Source organism: Equus caballus, chromosome 1 (assembly GCF_041296265.1).
Source record: "Equus caballus isolate H_3958 breed thoroughbred chromosome 1, TB-T2T, whole genome shotgun sequence".
NCBI lineage: Eukaryota > Metazoa > Chordata > Mammalia > Perissodactyla > Equidae > Equus > Equus caballus.
The window spans coordinates 90,318,804-90,326,483 of record NC_091684.1 but is presented as its reverse complement, the minus strand read 5'-3'; positions in this window follow the sequence as shown (position 1 = coordinate 90,326,483).

The following is a 7,680-nucleotide window of genomic DNA, read 5'->3' as shown; positions in this document are numbered from 1 at the left end:
CATATCCCAAATTCCGCTCCCTCTGCTGGACCCCCAGCTCTTCACCTGCCCTCCGCGTGCTAACGGGTTCTAGTTACTCACGCATCAGCCTTAACTTCCAAGCAGGTTCGTGACCCCGTTTGCCTTTGCATCCTCCAGAATATCCAGCCCAGTCCTAGGCACTTAGTTGGAATACGACGAGTACTGAGGGGTCCCACTACCCTTTCTCTGGGACCTTGGCTTTTTTGGGCCTTCACGGATCTTCACTGCCAAATGGAAAAGGACTGTGCTGACTTTCCTTGTACCCCACAAGGATAACATGATGATAACACTCCTGAGCTTGCTGGGAAATTTTACTCAAAGACCTCTTATGACTAGTCACACATTTTTAAAGGCATTGTCTCATTTAATCTTCACCACAGTATCATGATTTTTATATTGTTATCGTCACTATACCAGTGAGGAACCAATAGATCAGAGAGATTAGGTGATTTGTCCAAAGACACACAGCAGAATTGGAACTCAAGTAGTTTTTACCCCAAAATTCACATATTTCCCTTTTTTTCTCTTTCCCACATAGTGTTATTATTTCAATTCACAGCAAAACTTTTATTGAATATCTAGCATATGTTAGACACTGTGGCAACACTGATAAAGTTTAAGAAAAAGAAAACTTTACTTTTCTTACAGTAATTTTGCTTCTGAATTTGAGCAAAGATCATCTGAATGAAATGATATAGTTCTATGAGGGCTGGCAAACACGTGATCAAGCACAATGGCCTCTAGAGGTTCTCTCACCAACAGTCCACAACCTATGATTAAAAACAAGCAGACTTCCAGCAGCCCTGCCAACGTCAGGGAGGCAGGTCCCCGTCCCTCCTGAAGGGCACAGAGCCGGTGTGCACAGGCTGGAGTTTGCAGGCAGGAGCTTGGTCTGAGATGAATGTGGCTTGCTGGGTGTTTGCACAGTTGCCTTGGAAAACTGCCCGGGGCGGCTGGCTCTACCCAGAGCTGACTGGTGGAGGGAAGATGGTGCCCAGGCTCCACCTTCCCTCCCACCGCCAGCTCCTGTCCCGCCAGAGCACACAGGCAGCGTGAAGGGAGGGGGAGGGGCCCCATCCAGGAAGTCGGAGTCTTCACCAAGGGCCTGCTGCTTCCATGAACCTGAGTCAAGTACAGCCTCTGGGACCTGGGAGCTGTGACATCCAAGTAGCTCAAGTCAGGAAGATTTCTTCTTGCTTCTCAAAGGAACAGCCAGGCCACCTCTGGCTCCTCTGCTGGGCTCCAGGCCCAAGGATGGGGGCCAGCTCCTTCAGTGGCTCCCCAGGGGCCCCCATGGGTTTCCCAGGGCGGGCAGCACACTGGGAAAAGATGCACGGGCTCCCAGGGGCTGTCATGTACTCCAGGCTGGGCCTGGTCAGAGGTGACAGTATTTGTGTGGTTGTTGCTCCTTTGACATTTCCCATCATTCTAAACTTTACCCAGGGAGCTGTTTTCCAGAACAAATAGCAACCGGACTCCTGCGTTAGGTGGGGCAGGCAATGGAGATGGAAATCTGAGCCAGAACTGTAACTCACAAAATTGCACTGGAAGGAGCTGTCAGCCTGTTGTCAAGCTGTTTTATGGAGCCCGAGACTCTGTTGCTAAGTGGTCGGCCACACAGAGCTTTGCCCTCCTCCTCCCACCTCCCGTTCTCATGACCCCTGGCAGCTCTGTGGAGACCTTGACAGCCAGGAGTGAGCCCATCAGCCTGGGAATGAGCTCTGGGAGGGGCGTTGTGGCAGAGAGTGTCAGTCCAGGAGGGCGTGAACCAGTCTGAACCCAGGAGTTCCCTCTCCGGGAGGCCCAGGCTGGCTCTCCACCTGGGGAAGCTTGTGGGAGACAGCTGGCTTCTGCGGGGCCAGGAAGTGTAGAAGCTTGGCTAAGCTTTCCCTGCAAGCCCCGCTTTTGAAAGCTTGTTCTCTTACTCAGACGTGGCCACATCCGTCTGCCCCAGGGGTAGCCACGTGTTTTTCTGCCTTCAAGATCTTGAAGGGGAATTAGTTTGGAGGGAAGGAGAAATGCTTGAATGCAGTCTTGGGTCAAGCTGGCGCGAGCTTGCCATTGACCAGTAGCCAGGTGTCCAGGCTGTGAAACTGAGCACCGTGTCAAATGTCCTTGAACAGCAAAGATGCAGGATGAAATGGCGGCGAGATTTGTGGGAAGGGTTTGGCAGAGAAAGCGGGTGTGGAGAGCTGCAGAGGGAAGGGCTGAAGACCCACAGCAGACTCTGGGGGCCTTACCTGTGCAGGTGCCACCAGCTCCACAGGGTGGGGGGGAGCTCACTAAGTTGGCAGCTGACGATCAGTTTTCCTGGACATTTGAGGGCCCAAGAGTCCTCATTCAGGAGTGTGCGTGGGAGCTCCCTTCCGGGCTGCTGCTTTCCCACTCCCTGCGCTCGTGCGGGTGCACACACACACACACACACAAGCACATATGGGTCACATTGGGATCTAGGTATCTGTAAGCTATAGACCAGGGCTCTGCAAGTCACCTATGTAATTTTAAATTTCCTAGTAGGCATATTAAAAAAGTGAAAGGAATAGGTAAAATTCATTTTAATAATATATGCTGTTAACCAAATATATCCACAATATTGTTTCAACATGTAATCAAAACAAAAATGATTAATGAGCTATTTTACGTGTCTTTACTTACAGTCAATCTTGGGAATCAGGTGCGTATTTTCCACTTATAGCACATGGCAATTTGAACTAGTCCCTTCTCTAGTGTCCCATAGCCAGGGTGGCTTGTGACCATTCCAGGGGACAGTGCGGCTGTAGAATGCAGCACAGTTTGCCCGCTTTCCACAAAAGCAGGCTCTGTGCGAGAAAAGACACAGTTAAGGAGGCAGGAAAGCTGGGTCCCCTCTGCCACTCAGTAGCTGTGTGACCGTGGGCAAGTCACTGTGGGGTGAATAAGCCAGACAGCCCCTATGTCCTAAAACATCTCCCACTGTCACCACAGGGTCACGGGTGGTCTTCCTGCCAGAATACGAGCCTCTCAGGCGGGGATCCTATTAACTGTGTGTGCGTGTGTATGTGTGTTTATGCACGCATGTTTCAGGGACAGTGTGGGAGGAGCCGCCTGGACCCTAGAAACGTGGTAGTGAGAAGATCAGAGTTGGTGGATCCAGGAAAGGATGGAAACATCATCCTCCCAAGAGGAAGAGACTTCATTTATAACATCTAAGAAAATTCAAGGTCAGTTAATGGAAACGACAAAGGAAAGGTCATTCCTGGTTGCAGTTTTGGCGTCAGCGGAAACTGCAGGTGCTGTGGGCTGGGGAGAAAGCCAGCCTCTGCCAACAGTTAGAAGGGGACTTCACTGACGCCTCCTGCAGTTGCTCCTTTTAAGTGCTCATTTTGAGCGCATGGAATAGGGCAAAAAGGAGAGAGGAAAATATATGCTATGATTCACCAAGAAATGGCACTAAGCTGTGACTCTGACACCTGCTGGGAGGACAAACGAGGGGCAGCCTGGCACGAGTAAACTACCTGGAGAAGAAGCCAGGAGAGCCGAGTCCTGATGCTCGCAGGAGGTCTCACCCAGACAGGTCACTCATTCATCGGCACCAGATTCCCGCCTGTAACGTGAAGGGATCAGACCCAGGAGACACCCTGGGCTGGACAAACTCGCACTAGAACCCAAGTGGCCAAGGCTTCAGGACTTCCCACCATTGGTGGTGGCCCCAGAACATCTCTTCTCTTGGGCTCAAAGAGGGAGACAGGGGCCGTATCTCAAGTTGTGGTCCCTCCAAGCCCATCGCTCTGTGTTTACTTGGGATGGTTGTGTGGAGGGAAGAAAATTATAGGGAACACTCAGGGGTGTGCTGGAAAACCAGCTTTCCTGAAAAACCAAAGCCCTGATTGGCAGCATGACGTAGACACTCCCACCATGGCCCATTTCAAGCTACCAATGGCACAAGAAACAACTCGCAAAATTCCCAAATGTTTGTCAGTTGGCTTGTAGCGGGAAAGGCAGGCACCCAGGGCAGTGTGGTGAGATTCAATTCCATCCTGGAGGTGGAAGCTGATCTGTCATGGTCAACATCAGGGTCAATTTCACAGGTGTGCAACCTGTGCAATGGCATAGGGGTTTAGTACTCTGTGGTCAGCGTCTTGAAATTCTTTAAGTTTTAAATTTATGTTTTGTAAGTGAAGTCTGATGGGACAATGGGGCATGTGCCGTGGCTGGCTTGGCTCTGCGTGGTCCTTCCATGCCAGCTCCCCTACCCACCGCACCCCTGATCCCACCTCGCCTTTCCCTCCACATTCCCACAGCAACCACTGCCATCTTCCCACCCAGTGGGGACCAGAGCACGGGCGCAGGAAGGCCCGGGAGTCGAAGCTGGCCTTCAAACAGTGACCATAGGAGACCCAGTGTGGGCCAGCCTGCTGCTCACCCCTGATCCAGGTACTGAGGGTGTCTTGGCCCAGAGGTTGCAATCTCTGGGGGTTGCCATGGGCTGGGCATGGTACCTCACTGTGGTTTCTGGAAGAAGGGGGTCCCTGATGAGTCCCAGAGTGGGCTCCCCAGGAGCCTATGAGGGTCTGCACTCACCCAGCGGACATCCTTGTGCCCACGAGGGCAATGTTAAATAGAAATAAAAAATACTATGGCAGGTAGTAAGAGAGAGAGAGAACGTGAAAGAAAGGAAAAGTTCTGAATTTTAATATCTTTAGCAGCACCTTCTCCCTGCTGTTTGAACAAGGAGACCTGCGTTTTCACTTTGCTCGGGGCCTGCAGATCCTGTGGCTGGCCTGGCGAGCACCCGCGGTGGGGCCCTGACCAATGAGGAAAGAACAGAATTCATTAGGCTGAGCTGCTTTCCTTCCCTTTTATAAGACCTCAGGTGCACAGAATTGAGTTGACCGCTCTCCCAAGTTCAAGGCAAACTTAGATCCATGTAAGGCCCCTCTTTTGCCTTTTTATTTAAAGTTACGTTTTTTTCCTTTAGTCCCCATCCTCAACCCCTCCCCATCCTCACTTAGCATCCACTTTCATGAAGTTCATAGAATCCATGCAATCCGTCCTCCATACGTTAATTCACGCATATTTATATTTACAGAGAATATACTTTGCTGGTTTGTGGTGTATTGTTTCAAATCACATCTAAATGTTACTGTGATAGAATTCTCCTCCTTTTTCCTGCGTTTGCACTCACCACTCCCCGGCTCTCTGCAGACCTAGTTCATACCTTCTGATTGCCACAGGCAGTCTCCGGCGTGGACCGCGCAGCATCTGACTTTCCTTCTTCCGGTGACAGACACCCAGTTGCCCAACACTGTATGATCATAAGCAGCACCACGATGAACAGCCTCGGACACGTTCTCTTGTCCACAAATGTGCACATTTCCTTTGATATATACGTATCATACACATATATGAGAAAAAATGTGCAGTGTGGTACTTCCCTCCCAAATTTCACTAAACACTGACTGGCTGCTTTCTAAATGGCTGTACTTGTCCCTCTTCCAAGTAGCAATGCATGAGGGCTCCCATTTCTCCCACATCCTCGTCACCAATTGCTATTATCCAACTTTTGAGTTCTGGCCAATTGGTGCGGGTAATTTGTATTTCTCTGTGATTCTCATTTGCGTTGTTCTCATTGCTAGCGAGGCTGAGAATCTTTTCAGACACTGTTAGACGTGGAGTTTCTGCTTCTGTGACACACCCACTCATATATGACGCCTATTTTTCTATTTGATGTATCTTCTTTTCCAGGCTAGTTTGAAGAATTTTTTTTTACACATTCTAAATACTAATGTTTATCAGCTCTAGAAAGTGGATATAATTTATCCCAGAAAATATTTTCTCTCATCTCTTAACTTTGCCTCCGATGCCAGTTGTCGAGCAGAAATCTTGACTTTTGAATTAGTGAAGTCACTCCAGCGCATCCCTTTTGTATTCTGTTTAACAAGTCTTTCCCAGTCAAGGTTACAAGGATATTCTTCTACGTTTCTTTCTAGCTTTATAGTTTTCTATAGTTTTCGAGCTTTCTTCTAGTTTTGCAGCCCTACCTTTTATATTCAGGTTTGTAATGAATCTGGAGGGTTTTTAAAAAATTGTGCGAAGTAATGGATTGGCTTTCTACAATTCTACACATAAACAGAAAAAGTAGGAATGAGCATCAAGGAACCAGCAGAGGGTCTGGGATTAGGATAATACACCAGAGGGAATGACAGAGTGCTGAATGACTGTAACAGCCTGGAATTTGGCAATTGGACAATCCCACAACCATTGCTATCCAAGCTAAGAATTCCTAGAGAGGGATTACCTCTTATCCTAAGCTTGATTCGTACCCAGTTCTTTGTCCCGTTGGCCGATATTCTATTGTCCTTTGATGTATTTAGCTCTTGATGTGAAGCCAAGGAGGGGTGCCAGGCCTGCCAATCCCCTCTCCATGCACACATACACACACACGCACATGCACACACACACACACGCTGTGATCCCTGGAGGGCTGCCGTGTCCCTAGCACAGGCTGGATTGTCATTCTCCATTCTTCATCCTTTTGACTTTTGAGGACACAGTCATTGGGATCGGCTCGTCTGCAGCGGCACCGGACCATGCACTCAGTCATGTTCACATTGCCACTGCGAAAGGAGGCCTAGCAAGGAGCTGCTGCATTATTGACAGTCACACTGACAACAAAGATCTCCTTCTCCCGCTGTTCCACTTGTCCCCTTGAGTAGGCAATCATGAAAGCTGTCAGCAAAGAGAGCTGAACTCAGGTGGCCTCAGCTGTGTCCTGGTTGGGAAGCCGTGTACTTGCTGTGGCCTTTCTGAGCTGGACACTGAGTTCCTTCCTCCTCCTTCCAGACATCCACCAGCACCTATTACCTGGTGAGAGTGTGGTAAAGAGAAGCCAACCATTTGAATAAGGACGTGGTAAAGAAACTCCCATGCCAGTCGGAGTGATGGGGTTGTGAAAATGCAGTCTGATAAGCATGATCAGATATGCGGAACAATACATTGACCACGGACATTTATTGAGCCCTGGCATGTGCTGGGCAGCGTTTTAGGCTCTGGGCCACAGCCATGAACAGGATGGGGGCGGGCTCCCAATCTAGAAGGGGTGTATAATGATATCAACAGCAGTTACTTTTGTGCCAGCTACTTTTCCAAGCGTCTCACTTGTCTGTACTCTTTTAATCCTCACAAGAGCACTATGAACAGGCGCTACTACCATCCTTCTTTTATAAACGGGGAAACTGAGGCACCGTGAGGCTAAAGCACTAGTCCACAGTCACACAGCTCACAAGAGTCAGAGTCCTGGACTTGAACCCAGGCAATCTGGTGCCCGAAGCCCTAGGAGAGACCTCTCAGAAAAGACTTGTGCAGAAAGGAGGCCAGAGGGGAACATAGACTATTTTCTAGAATTCAAGTGTCCTTGTGGCATCAGTGCCAAGATAAAGGGCACCAGGACAAATTTTAGCAATTTGTTCCACATCAATGGGCACACCGTGATCTCAATTTTCAGTGCAAGAAACGTGACCTAGGCATTTCCTCTGTTTCAGACGATGTACTAGCTGTAAGGGATAGAAAATGTGCTGCCAAGTAAACAGGTGGCACTTAATAAGTATTTGTTGGATGAATGAATGATTAAGGGAGTAACTGATTAAATGAAGAAGAATACCTCTTTTTCAGGGAGGACGG